Source organism: Protopterus annectens, chromosome 10.part0, assembly GCF_019279795.1.
Source record: "Protopterus annectens isolate FY-2018-M chromosome 10.part0, PAN1.0, whole genome shotgun sequence".
NCBI lineage: Eukaryota > Metazoa > Chordata > Ceratodontiformes > Protopteridae > Protopterus > Protopterus annectens.
Window position 1 is genome coordinate 1527892703 of NC_056744.1, and position 15370 is coordinate 1527908072.

The 15370-nt window shown below is 38.4% G+C and overlaps 1 protein-coding gene across 1 annotated transcript in view; it reads right to left on the reverse strand.

The window, feature by feature from the left end:
* Positions 1–15071, reverse strand: part of LOC122813710 (tripartite motif-containing protein 72-like) — a 218826-nt gene extending 203755 nt beyond the window's left edge. Inside the window, exon 1 of the mRNA XM_044086174.1 lies at positions 14977–15071. The gene's annotated coding sequence lies outside the window, so the exon portion shown is untranslated. The remainder of the gene's footprint in view (positions 1–14976) is intronic.
* Positions 15072–15370: the final 299 nt, after the last annotated feature.

Below are 15370 nucleotides of genomic sequence, written 5' to 3' on the forward strand. Positions count from 1 at the left end.
TGTTCAATCCTCAGATCATCCCAGTGATTTGCTAGAAAACCACAAATTTTATGAGTAACAGGCCAAAAATATGAGTCAAAAATCTGGACATTCTGCAAAAATCTGTACAGTTGAGAGATATGTCTGTGGGTATGAGTGTGTGTATTTGTATGTGTGCCCATGTGTGTTTGTAGATATATGTGTAGCTTCAGAGAAGGTGTTGCACTTGCTTGCATTGTGTGCTCCTGAAAGCAGCAAACTGAAATGCATTCACGGAACATTATTTGTATACTGTATCCATTTGTTTGCAAGTAAGCATCACAGGTGAAGGCATTCATATGTGTGGCTGATATTGTAGTTACATCTACGTATGTATGCATGCGTTTGTGTGTGGAGGGTGCGTGCAGTGAGGTAAACTTTGTTTCAGACAATAGTAAGTTGATATACATTACTGGGTAATTATTTATATATCGTGTTCATTAAAGCACAAGAAGACATCTGAAATATATGAATTCATGCAAGTGTCTATAAATGTGGTCATATGTGTGTGTGTGTGTGTGTGTGTGTGTGTGTGTGTGTGTGTGTGTGTGTGTGTGTGTGTGTGTGTGTGTGTGTGTGTGTGTGTGTGTGTGTGTAGATGTATGTAAAGAGGGAGCTTGGAATGAGTTGCATTCTATGGTTCTAATAGCAGCAATCTTAAATATATTACCCGGACATTCTTTATACATTTTATTAGTTCAGCTAATTACAAGCAGTCATCTGAGATATAAACACTGATATAAGAGGCTTTAACTGTATGTGTGTGTGTGTGTGTGTGTGTGTGTGTGTGTGTGTGTGTGTGTGTGTGTGTGTGTGTGTGTGTGTGTGTGTGCACGCGTGTGTGTGTGTGTGTGTGTGTGTGTGTGTGTGTGTGTGTGTGTGTGTGTGTGTGTGTGTGTGTCTGTGGCCGCATACCTTTCAACCTCTTAGCACAAGAAATCTGGACAAAGCCCAATAAAATGGGAGGACAAAGGCTCAAAATAGGGACATACTTTAAATATTGCTCATAAACTTAGAACGTTGCTAGAGTAAAGGGGCTTGTTTTAACATACATTTTCTGAAAGATATGAAGTCTGAAACTCGAATGTATGTCATTATTTAGTGAGTTCAATCCTTAGATCATCCCAGTGATTTGCTAGAAAACCACAAATTTTATGAGGAAGAGGCCAAAAATATGAGCCAAAAATCTGGACATTCTGCAAAAATCTGTACAGTTGAAAGGTATGTCTGTGGGTATGATTGTGTGTATTTGTATGTGTGCCCATGTGTGTTTGTAGATATATATGTAGATTCAGAGAGGGTATTGCACTTGCTTGCACTGTGTGCTCCTGAAAGCAGCAAACTGAAATACATTCATGGAACATTATTGTATACTGTATCCGTTTGTCTGCAAGCAAGCAAGCTTCACAGGTGAAGGCATTCATATGTGTTGCTGATATTGTAGTTACATCTACATATGTATGCTTGCATTTGTGTGTGGAGGGTGGGTGCAGTGAGGTCAATTTTGTTTCAGACCAATAGCAAGATGATATACATTACTGGGTAATTATTTATTTATTGTATTAATTTAAGCACAAGAAGACATCTGAGATATATGAATTCATGCAAGTGTCTATAAATGTGGCCATATGAGTGTGTGTGTGTGTCTGTGTGTGTGTGTGTGTGTGTGTGTGTGTGTGTGTGTGTGTGTGTGTGTGTGTGTGTGTGTGTGTGTGTGTGTGTTTATTGGAGGTAGAAATAAAATAATTTATCTAATTATTAGTATTTTTATTACAAGCTGATGTCTGAGATGTACACCATCAACACAGTGGTTACAATACCATGTTACAAGCATTCTCTGTGGGTGAAAGTATCTGACTCTGCCGTCATTTTCTGAAGTTAAGAAGCCATTGTTCTGATTGTGAAGGACTAAAATATAGTTGTAAAAAACATAATGGAACACTTTATGTTATGATCATTAGTGTGAACAAAAATTGAAATATACCACTGTGCCCATTTTAACACAAATACATCTGAGGTATATGCTTCCAACAAAACTGTTATAATTATTAGGTATGGGGATTCTCTATGCATGAATGTGATTGACATTGCTTCCATTTTTCCTAAGTTAAGCAGTCATTACTCTCACTTTTAAGACTAATCTGCATTTGTAAGTTGAAATACTTTACTGTGGCTACTATTTGTTACCACAAAATTGAAATATATTACACAAAACAAAGTCTACTTACTCAAATTAAACCTCTACTTCTATCCTAACCAGGCCCTACAGACACTACCCTGAACAATAACCCCCCTGTATCTAAACCTGACACCACCTCCAACCCACAAAAACAAGTACAATTCTGCCCTATAAATGTCAGGAGCCTTGTAAATAAAGTTCACAAACTCCATGCTTGGATAGCTAACTATACTCCTGACATAGTTACCCTAAATGAAACATGGTTAAAACCGCACCATCTGGACAGTGAAATCATCCCTCCTGGCTATAATATCCTTAGATTAGATTGACCTAAAAGAAAAGGAGGAAAAGTCTCCATTCTCTATTCCAATTGTCTTTCCCAAATCAGTCCCACACTAGACTTACCCACCTTCTCACCAGCTGTACTCCTATTGACCAACTTCAAACTTAACAGTTTCAACACCATAACTATTGCAGCAATCTATATTCCTCCTGGTGATAATATTAACATACTTGAGAACATCCTATCTCACCTCTCACATACCATCCACAATGAAATAATTATACTGGGAGATGTAAATATTGATTGGCTTACAATACAAGCTCCCAACACTACTTCCTGTATAAACCTACATGGGTTTGAGCAGCTAATCACAACCCCAACCTACATTAATAAATCTCACCTACCTAGCTCTCTTCTAAACTGGATATTGGTCTCCCACCCTCAAAACTATCATAACTCCCAAACCCTTCCAAATGCCCTCAGCGACCACTGCCCTATAACAGTTACCAGAACTACTCCCCACCTTACTAAACCTAACAAATGTATTACCACCCGCTCATTTTCTCATTTCTGTCCTAACTACGTTATTCACCAACTCTCCAAAATTAACTGGTCTTACCTCACCACTCTTCCTTTAGATGAAGCTGTTCACTCCTTCAACACTACATTCCTAAATATTCTTAATTCCCTTGCTCGTCTTCACACAATTAGAATCAAATCTAATACTACTCCCTGGCTCACTAAATCTACCAGAACCCTCATGAAATACCGGGATAAGATTTGGAAAATGTGGGCTAAAAATAGGACCCCTTCTCTTCTTCAGAAACATAAAGAACTCAGAAATAAAATAAAAAAATCATCCATTATGACAAAATAAACTTCTATGCCATTCCTCCCTCTACTCTTAAATCAGACCCAAATAAATTCTGGAGTTCTATTAAACAGACTCTTCATCCAGGAAATCCTTCCATTCCTAACCCATGTCCCAATGCAACACCTGAAGACATAGCCAAACAATTTAACAATCATTTTATAAAGTCAATAATGTCCATAATAAATTCTATCCCCCAGAAACAACACTAGCACCCCCACATCCTCTATACCTCTTCCAAACCCTCCTAACTCCTTCTCTCTAAAAGCAGTATCAACTATGTAAAGTCATTACTCTCTAAACTTAAACCTTGCTCCTCATCTGTTGACAAACTACCCTCTTACTTCCTGCAGATTGCCTCTGAATCTCTTGCCTATCCTGCATCCATCTTAATCAACCAATCCATTTCTGGATCCTACATGCCCACTGTATGGAAGAATTTCTTTACCCATTCACAAAGGGGGCAACTCTTCAGACATATCCAACTTCAAACCGATTTCCATACTCTCTCCACTCTCAAAAATCCTAGAGAAATGCATTCACAAGCAGGTAATGCATTACCTTCACCAGGAAAATCTTCTCACACCCACACAGCATGGTTTCCATCCCAAGCATAGTACAACTATTGCACTCATATCATTCATCAACACAGTCTCCCTAGCTCGTGATAACAATAAACTTGTCTCATGCCTATTCCTTGACCTTTCTAAAGCCTTTGACACTGTCTGTCACCCACTTCTTCTAGATAAACTCACTAACTTACATCCCCCCCCCCACTATCTCCTGGTTCTCCAGCTATCTTTCTACCCACCAGCAATCAGTTAAATGGCTCTCTGCACTATCCTTCCCTCTCAATGTACAAATGGGAGTCCCCCAAGGGTCCATACTTGGACCACTGCTCTTTAATATTTTCACCAACTTGCTCTACTCCTCTTGTCCCCAGTCATCTCTTGGGCAATATGCTAATGACTCAACTGTTATAACCATTGCTGACAACCCAACTGACCTCCACTCAACTACCCAGGCATCTTTCCACACCATTGAGACTTGGCTTAGTGATAACAAACTAATACTTAATCCAAAAAAAAAAACTAAGCTCCTGCTCTTCCTCCCTAAAAACATCACCACAATCAAAAGTACATTTGCCATCTTATCCTGCAACAACACTATCATCTCAGCTGAATCTAGTAATAAATTGTTAAGTGTTACAATAGATGATCAGCTTAAGTTTGATCTCCATATTACTAACTCAGTAAAAAGAACTCATCAGAAACTTGGACACCTTTTCTGTGGCAAGAAATACTTAACTAACACTGCCCGAATAACTCTCTTCCAGGCTTTATTACTCCCAACACTCCTGTACAGCTGCCACATATTCACAAACCTAAATTCTAGACTTATTTCCAAGCTTGAAACTACCTATAATAAGATCGCCAGATTTGTAGCTAACCAAACCTACAAGTCACACCACTGCTTAGCACTACAGCAACTAGACTGGGTAGAATTCCCTTAGCTGCTCCAACTATACCAACTACAAATCATCCACTCTGTCCTCTATCTACCCTCCTTCTGCCCCAGCCTCTCCACTATCATATCCAAATATTCCCCTGCTAGGGCACTACACAGCTCGAATCAAGAATTATGAGACATCTACAAACACAAAACCAAAATAGGCTGCCTTCTCTATAACTATAACCCAGCTACATCCTGGAACCAACTCCCTTGTTAATAAAATCCCTCCTTTATAGCAAAAGTTTCAAATTAGCCACAAGGAAATACCTAAAAACAAAGTGGTCTTGCCACTGTAGCCAACCACCCTGAAACCATGATCCTTTCACCTATTTCATCACCTCACTCTTAATTATCTCTAACACTATTCCCCTGCATCTTCTACCTCTTCCCTTCCTCTATCTCCAACCACTCTTAATTCGTACAGTCTCAAAACAACCTACCTGTCTAGTCTGTCTCCTATACTCTACCTCCCCTACATCTCCTACTAGCCATTCTTACTTTTCTTTCTTGTTTCCAAACTCCTATACAACTAGATCCTACCCACTTTAAATAAGCACCTGCCTAATTATTAACTCTTTTTGCTCTAAGCAGCTTAAATAATATTGTAACTAGTCCCATTTTTCTTCTGCTAATTGTTTAAAACCTTGTTTGTAACAACTCACATACTTGTCTGCCAATTAATACTCTGTATAATTGAATTGCCTGAGGAGCTTTTTGTCTCTCCAGGCCTCTGCTTGGAAGATCCTATAGCTGATTGTTACTACTATGTTACTAAAATTTAATAAATTGTTTTCTAGTCCTGAGGATCCCCCCCCCACCCGACTCTCTGCTGAAAATGAACCAAAAGCTCAGCCAGACTAACCCAGTTAACAAATGTAAAATAAATAAATAAATAAATACTGCTGCCATTATTTTATTAAGCACAGTCAGACATCTAACGTTTGCACAATTAAGAAACTGTATAAAATTTCTGGGCACAGATGCTGGAGGCCCGTGGAGAAACGCTCCATTAACAATGACAATAACAAAACATGTATAACAGACAGAGTATATAACATGCTGAGAGAAACAGTTTAACAAGTGGGAAAAAGCCAAAAAAAGAAGAAGATGAAGAGATGACATTATATACAGAGTAGCTCTAGTGACAGTGGACATACATTCTCTTAATCTTTGTAGAGCATGTTTTAAACACAAAGTTACGAAAAAATGTAAATCTAGGATCTGCAGAGAAAAATGAGAGAAGAAACTGCAGTCCAGCAGTAATAGGCAGATTAGAGGTGTTGTATGCGGGTGTCAACGGGGAGAGACAGAAGCTGCTGGGAAAAGAAAGATGAGTGAGGGGGGCTCATTTATGGGAAGAGAAGGGGCAGATCCATTTAGATGATAGGTAGGAGTGTAGGAGAGATTTGAAGATGGTGTGGTTTGGGGTGTTTCATAGGGAGGAGGGGAGTGCATTCCATAACTTGGCAAAGGAGTATGATAGTAGAAGGTATCCAGGGGGCTGGGAGGGTTTGTGAATTTGTAGGAGGCTTTGATTTTCAGATCGGAGTGAGCGGTTAGGAAGATAGGGGGTTAAGGGGTTGGAGAGAGTGGGACAGTTGGATGGTTTGAAGATGAAATTGGAACACTTTGCTGTCATCTCTGTTTGTATGGAACTAATTTGAAAAGCATTATAGTGACCATTAAGTCCAAAAAACTCCAGTTATTGTCCAAGGTCAATGAAGGCCACCTCCGATATATGTCATACACTTTTATTGTACTAAAATGCGCACTAACACCATAAAATACACTTCTCCAATGGACTTAGCACTTCCATTTCCTAACCCGGAAACATCATCAGAGTCAATTTTCTCATCCCACCTTACAATTTAAATAGACCCAACACCTTTTACAATTACAACTGGATGCTTGTAACCCACCGGGCCTTAATGACCATATTTCACTTGTGCCAGCAGTTAAAATTAGAGTAAACAGATATTAAACATTAAATAATAAATATTTAATATTCAGTAATACAAAGATACTGATGTATTAGCTATTTTATACTATGTAAAAAATGTGATTAAATAGGTGTAATGTGTTTTTGTATTTTTTATATATATTTTTTTTATATATATATGGTCTGTGCATTATTTATTTAACGGTGTGCTTATACAAGTATTTTTATAAAATGTTTTTATAAAAAGTTATATAAAATTAAATAAGCACAATTGTTTTTAAGCAGGGTGATGTTATTTTTTTAAAAAATGAGTCTCAATTAATTTATGACCAATGGGAAAGGTGTTGGGTCTATTTAAATTGTAAGGTAGGATGAGAAAGTTGACTCTGATGATGTTTCTGGGTTAGGAAATGAAAGCACTAAGTCCATTAGAGAAGTGCATTTTATGGTGTTAGTGTGTGTTTTTGTACAATAAAAATGTATGATATATATCAGAGGTGGCCTTCATTGACCTTGGACAACAACTGGAGTTTTTTGGACTTATTTGTTTGTGATTTTATGATTTAAGGTGTTCCACTTTGATTACTGATTACAGTGACCATTATTTTTACCCCAATTAGGCATCTAAAGTATAAAAAGTCAAATAGTGCCTGTAAGTGCTGGGTACAAGGGGTTGTCTGATGATCAAAGTGGCTATCTCACTGGCAATCTGCTGAAGATAATCAGTCAACATTTGGGTCTTTGCAGGACTAATGTGTATTTTTGTCAGGCTAATTGAAATACTTTACTGTGGTTATTGCTTCTATGAAACTAATTTGAAACTCATTATAGTGCCCATTATTTATCAAAATCAGATATCTGAGCTATATGCAATTAAAAAATGGCTATAATTGCTGAGTATGGGGACTATCTGCAAAATAAATTGACTCACCCAGCTGTGATTTGCTCAAGGGAAGCAGTCATTATTCTGTCTTTGCTGGACTAATGTGTATATATATATATATATATATATATATATATATATATATATATATAAATATGTGTGTGTGTGTGTGTGTGTGTGAGAAGCAGGCTGGAATACTTTATTACATTTGCTGTTTTGTGAAATAAACATGAAATGCTTTACTATATCCATTATTTTTATCTCAGCCAAACATCCAAGTTGTATATAGTCAGCGAAGTGACTATAATTGCTGGGTAGTGGGATTACCTCTGTACAAAAATGACTGAACATTCTTTGGGGATCTAGTTAAACAGCCATTAATCTGGCTTTGCAGAACTAGTGTTTATTTGTGTGAAACAAGCTAGAATACATTACTGAGTCCATTTTTTAAACACTGACATCTGAGGAAAGCACAGTTAATGAAGTGGCTGTTTTTGATTGATACAGGGGCTGTCTGCAGATGAGAATGACTGTGAATGTTGTGGGTATTGAAATCTAACTAGAAGTAACAAGTTGGCCATAATTTTTGTCAATTTGCATCATAGCTGAACAGCAGCATTGCACATATTGAGTGGCTACCTTTAATGGTCCATGCAGGATATGTGTAATAGCAATGCATCATTGGCACAGTGGAACTGCAAATAGCATTGCTATCTCACAATGGTTGGTATTCTGATTGAGTTCGTAGGTAAAGTCCTTTCTATCTAGAGCCTTCATGCCCATCTGTTTGTGTGTGTATTTTATCTAGATTGTCTGCCTTCTTCCAAATGCCACAGTGATGTCATAGGTGAATTGTCATAGGATCTTAGGCTCATAGGAGGTTATTAGGCTAATGGTCCTGTGGCCCTTACAAGCTTAGCCAAGAGTTTATCCCCAACAGGAAACCTCAGTCAGCACCTATCGCCCCTGTCAATGAGGGACACAGGTGGAACCCCTGGGACAAATTTGTGATTTTAAATCCACTCATCAAGGTTGCACTTGAAGAGGGTCGGTGAGGTAGTCTTTTTGACATGTATGAAAAGTGTATTCCAGAGACAGGGCAGCCTCTGGGAGACAAACCTGTCTGCCCAGCAGGTTTTGTTGTTGTCACATATTAGGTTCAGGCCTTTCAAGCGAGTAATGCGTGAGGAGTTAGACTTACGGATATGGAGCATCTCTTGTAGGGCAGGGTCCAAGCTTGTCTTATAGGCGAGACAAAGATCACTATGAATATGAATGAAGAGCTTGCAGGTACGGCAAATGCAAACAACCAACCACAGTCAAATCTTCAGAAAAACGAGAGCCAGCACAAACATGTAGCACCCAAGGTGAATAATTTTATTGAGCCATCGGTAAAGTTCTGATGAAGGCTGTGTGCCAAAACCGGTCTGAATTTTACTGATTGCTCAGTAAAATTATTCACCTTGGGTGCTACATGTTTGTGCTGGCTCTCGTTTTTCTGGAGACAAAGATCACCCCTGAGCAATCTGTACGATACCAAGTAGAGTGATAGTGATTTGACCCTGTCCACATAGGACAGGTGTTGGAGGCCATGTATTCTCTTTGTGAGGTACTGTATTTTGGTGGCCTTGGTGTAGATGTTTGGAGAGGTACAAACCAAACTAGGCATTATACTTAATTACTGGTCTAATGAGGGAGGAGTATAGAGAGGTATTAAGCTCCTTTTTTCTGGATGCAATCTCTTTACTTATGAGATGAACCAAGTAAAAGGCTTTTCTGACCACTGCCGCTACATAATAATTGAATGTGAGATTGTTATTAACCTGCCTACTCAGGTTATGTGCTTAGAAGGTTGCCATTGATGGGGTAATTAGTAGGGGCCATGTTTTTGCCGAATGGTATGATGATGCATTTTTTTGCATTTAGCTTGAAGCCATGACTTTGGCACCAGTCATTAATTGCTATGAGACCCTCTTGCAGTATGTTAACATAATTTGGGGAGTCAATGACAGCACCCATCTTACACTCATTCACAGGCCTTTTGTCTTTGCCTGCACCTCTGAAAAGTAGATGCCAAACAGTAGGGGGCCTTTTGTCTTTGCCTGCACCTCTGAAAAGTAGATGCCAAACAGTAGGGGTCCCAGGACAAATACCTGGGAAACTCCACTATTGACAGGTCTGCTATCAGATGTCAAGGCACCTGTTTTGACTTTGAGGGTCCTTTTGGTGAGCCAGTTGGCCACCAACCTGATAAGATATAGATTTATGCCAAACTGTGTTAGATTTTTGATGATGCTTGAGTGGGGAATTGTGTCAAAGGCTTTGGCCAACTCAAGGTAAGCTATATATACTGACTTTCCCTCATCTAAGGCTTGGTGACAGTCTCAAAGAAATCAACCAGGTTCAACAGGCAAGATCTGCCCTTGATGAATGGGAACTGGGTGGGGTCATGTGCCTAGAGATTGCCTATGTCCTTGTTTAAGAGATCCATAATAATACAATCCATGGCTTTACAAATCAGACTTGTCAAGCTAATGGGGCAATAGTTTCCAGGGTCGGTAGTGTACCACCTTTGTGCAAGGGGATGACAATGGCAGTTCTCCACTCTGCTGGAATGAAGCCTGTACTTAGGCTGTGGTTGAATAGAGTGCTCAATGGTGAAGCCAGTTCTTGCTGGAGATGGTACAGAATACAGCCTGGGATACTCTCAGGTCCCATTGCCCTGGATAGGGCTTTTAACACTTGATCTATGGAGATGTGAGGTGTTGGCCAAGTATTGGGGATGTCAAAAAGGCATTGGGGGGCAGGGGGGTGAAATTTGCACTGAAGCTATCTGCTAGCAGGTTGGCTAAGTCAACAGGATCAGTGTAAGTAATACTGTTAAGTACTAATTCAGAACAAACCTGGGCTTTGCCATGGAGGTTCCTGATGTAACTGAAGAAGGCTTTGTGGTTTCCCTTTGTTTTGGAGACTAGTTTCAATTCATAAATGGCTTTGGAGGTTTTTACTAGTAATCTAATTTGCTTGTTGAGGCTAAGGGGAGGGGGGGTCCAATTTGAAATTTGTTCGTTTTTACCCTTGGACAACAGTTTCTTCCTTCAGGAGCAGGTTTTAGTTCTGTTCAGTATGGCTGAGTCCATGGAGTTGTACAGGTGCTTGTATACCGCATTGGTGTACTGTTCAGCATAGTTGTCTGCATCCGCTGATGGGGGGAGGTAGTGTGAAGCTACTGATACCCTCCCTTAGGAGGTTGTAGTCAGCTTTTGAGACATTTTTTAGCTTAAAAAAGAACCACGAAAAGATCAGCATTCTTTTGAACTTTTAATAAATATTATTTAATTTATTTTATTAAACTTGCAAAAGAACGCTGGCTTTTTCATGGTTCTTTTTGGGAGTTTATCTTTAGCAGTGGTTCATAAAGTCTTTTAGTTTGATTACAACTGGGGGGGTTGTGTGGGATAGAAACTTCGAATGAGACAGTCCGATGATTTGATCTCACCAAGGAGGAACATAATATGGGAGTCGTGCAGCGGTCACCCATGTTAGTGAGAACCAAGTCCAGAATATTATCTTCCCTTATGGGAGATGAGACGAGCTGGTTTAGTGCATTAGAATTGATGAAGTGAAGGAATCATTGAGTGACTGCAGGAATAGTTCACCCAGTCTATATATATATATATATATATATATATATATATATATATATATATATATATATATATATATTGTGCATAGGGCATGCTGTTTCTATATGTCTGACAGAAGCAAGCTGAGTTATAATGCTGTGGTCATTTGTATTTTCATTTTCATCTCAGTCTAGCATCAAAGGGATACATAGCAGGTGACTGCCTTTTGTGAGAGAGGAGGTGTGTTGTTTATATGAATAATATGGATGGTGCAGTGGTGCAGCAGTTGCTTTGTCGCCTCACAGCAAGAGGTTCTCCGGTTCAGTTCTCAGCTGGGGTGCCTTCTGTGTGGTGTCTGCATGTCTTTCCTGCTTTTGTGTAATTTATAACCCTCAACTGCCTCTTTACTAACATACCCCACTATATTGGCATCCAAGGAAATCAGGGACAAAACTGGGTTGGATTGCACAGCTAGGCTTGAAAAGACCCTAGTGATCATTAGCCTAATATAAACCCATGAACCTATATATCCTCAAAAGACTTGTCTTCTCCACTTGTAGGGAACTTCTGCTTAGTCAGCTTTGAATAGTAAGATTTGGGCATAACGTTTATATATGAAAGATAAAAAATAACGTTAATTTCTTTCCTTACTCATGATTTTTCTTCAGAGTATCGTTGCACCAAAAGATTGGATAAAAGTTCTAAAATACACCTCAACGCATCAAGAACAACATGGCTTCTAAGAGTTTAGCAGCCCCAGACCTTCAGCTTATTTAATTTTCTTCCTTCACATTTATTGCAGTGTAGTCCCAGCCAGTTAAGGTGTGTTAAAATTTAGAGGAAAAACCTGAAGTGTAGGACAAACTGAAAAAAAAAACAAGAAAGAAGTATTCTAGTTGTATTATGTAGCAGGGGTCAGGATGGAGGGAAATCAGGGTCGCTGGGGGTGTGAGGGGGCCAGTATGTAGCAGGGGATATCACAGAGTCCTTTATTTAGGGTTTCATTTCATGACTGACCCTAGTTGTTTGGTCAGAGGTAAACTATTTTTGCCCTGCTGTAATATAGTTCTGCCATATGGCAGCTAGCCCCACATATTAATTTGCTTCCTGCAGCCCACCATACTTTAAAGTCAACAGCTACCACTGCTGGTGCAGTAATACATTTCTATTTACATCTGATGCCATAGAATATTTAAATATTGTCTGGATGATCATAAATGACATGGCACAAAGTACTTGCTGCTAGCTACCATGAGTTTTCTGTTGGACCTGAACAGTGGTTTAAATGCAGACCACATGACACACATGCTTGCATGAGAGGCTGCAGATGTAAAACTCAGAGAAGTACAGCCCATATGATACATGATGATCCAACCCAGAATTTGACAAACTGGATTGCACAAATGCAGTTTTAATGGCATGATGGCAGTTTTGTCAAAGAACTTCTCTCTTTATTCCAAAAGGTGCTGAAACTTACTCATCAAAGAGTTCAGTTATGGAGTCACAAAAGCCAACACATTATTGAAAAAGCATAAAGATAATCAAATTATATGAGCAGTGCTTAAAAGAGAGCAAGGTTCTGTATCTGTAAGAAGTGAGCTAGACCTCCGTGCTAATTTATATTCACACTCTGTGGGTGGATAGGTCAGTACATGGCATCAGTTACAGATCACGTATATCCCATTTTTGCATGGAATGTGTGATGTTGAAATAAGAATATAAAGTAGGGAAATGGATGTGGAGAGGCATAGGGCATTCAACCAGGCCTGACTCAGAGCACTAGTGTAATTTGTTTACTCTTCTTGTAAAGGATTATGGGAATCAAAATGTGGCCCCTCACTGAGTAGGTTTCAACAGTTTGGGACATGGAAACTATTTACATCAGAATCCAGTTTTAATCCAACATTTAACATTAAGGTCTGCACTGGGAGGGAATGATGTCCAGTTATGAAATTATACATTAAAGAGTAGTAGCCTCATAGGTTTATTGGTTCAACAGTTTACCTCAGCAGAAGTGAGATTATGACATAAAACACACCTGAGGCCTAACTCTCTTCATCTGGCACAGAAACCAAAGTTAACATAACTTCCTCTGATAGATGATGTACAAGTCCTCTGTTACTATATTGATTAAAATAGGCGGTTATGTTAAAATAAAGTTGGGTTTTCGGTCTGCAAAAATTCATTGGGCATTTATTGTGAATGGAATTCAGAGAATTGCTAAACTGTATTGTACCACAGTCCAAAATATCATGGTCTGATGCTGTTGCCCATAGCTGTGCAATGCAACTGCATGTCCAGGTTCTTGCTTCCTGTGGTACTCTGTGCAAACAAACACCAACTGGAAGCAATGATGTAACCATCAATAACCTCAGTTTTATCATATACAGATATTTACCCATTTTCTAAAATATACCAGTATCAAAAAAATGAAAAGTGCAACCTCAATATATATATATATATATATATATATATATATATATATATATATATATATATATATATATATATATATATATATATATATATATATATATACATATACATATATATATATATATATATATATATATATATATATGGATCTACCTGAAAACAACGAAAGCTGAAAATGCCAACAAAGAGAAGATCGACACCAGAGGACCGACAATGTAAAAGATCGACAGTCCAGAATCCCGATGCTGAAAACACCAACATGTGCGACTGTGTAAGTATGTGATAGTGATGGGCTTTAGGGCTAGGGTGCGGGTAAGGTAAGTATGCATTAGTGACGGACTTTAGAGTTAGGGTGCGGGTAAGGTAAGTGTGCAATAGTGATGGACTTTAGGGTTAGGGTGCGGGTAAGGTAAGTGCACGATAGTGACGGACTTTAGGGTTAGAGTGCGGGTAAGATGAGTGTGCGATAGTGACGGATCTTAGGGTTAGGGTTTGGGTTAAGGTTAGTGCATAGATAGTTGTGTATGTAAGGTTTAGTGTAGGTTTGTAAGGTTTTTGGTGTGCTTGTGTTGTGTGTGTTTTTCGGAAACGGATTTGTTTTGTTTTGTTAAGTTTCGGGATTGTGGTTTGTCAGGCATTTAAACTGTCGGGTATTTCAACTGTTGTTCTTTTCGTGTCGATGTTTTCGTTGTGCTTTTAGCTTGTCGATTATTTCAGGTAGATATATATATATATATATAAATATATACAGATACAGATATATTTTATATATATATATATATATATATATATATATATATATATATATATATATGTATATATATATATATATATATATATATTTATATATACATACACATATGTGTCCCTGCTCAGCATGCCATGCAACAAAATATAGCATGGATTATCATACTAAATGTAGCTTTTGCAGACTGTGTAGTTAGTCTCAGCAATTTATTCCAAAACATAAGATTACATCTCACAGCACCTTTTATATGCAATAACAAATAATAGGCAGACACTGTTATGTTTAAGGGTCGAATTACATCTGAAGGCTGTGCTTCCTTCGGCCATTTCAAGTTTCACAGACACAGAATCCTTCACGATGAAACTTTGCTGATGTTCCACGGATGATCCTTCAGTATTTTTTATTGAGAACAGTATTTCCTAAACATATATATAATTAAGCACAATATAAAATCATTGCGATTTTCTTTTTTGTTACTTACCCATGGAGTTTTCTGTTCTTGAACACTAGTTAAGCTCAGCTCACATTCATAACAATGTCAGAAAATGAGTAAAACACCAAAATGCTAACTGCTCTATTTTGTTTAGTTTCACTTTCATATTCTCAGAAAGTATGTTAAGTCCTATAACCCAGCTGACCAATGTTACGTTAGGATGTGTTACAAAATGCAAAACATTGCACTACTCAGCATAATCAACAGTCTGAGTAGTGTGGCTCAGATACTGAGTGCTTTGTTTTGTAAATATACGTCATTTGTCTGAGATGGGAACTTCAGGGACTTTTGCTGCAGCTGTGTGCGTTATGTTTATGTTTTGCCTGCCTTCTGGTATTAGCAAAGTTACACAATTTAAAAAAAAGACCAAATAAACCTGTTT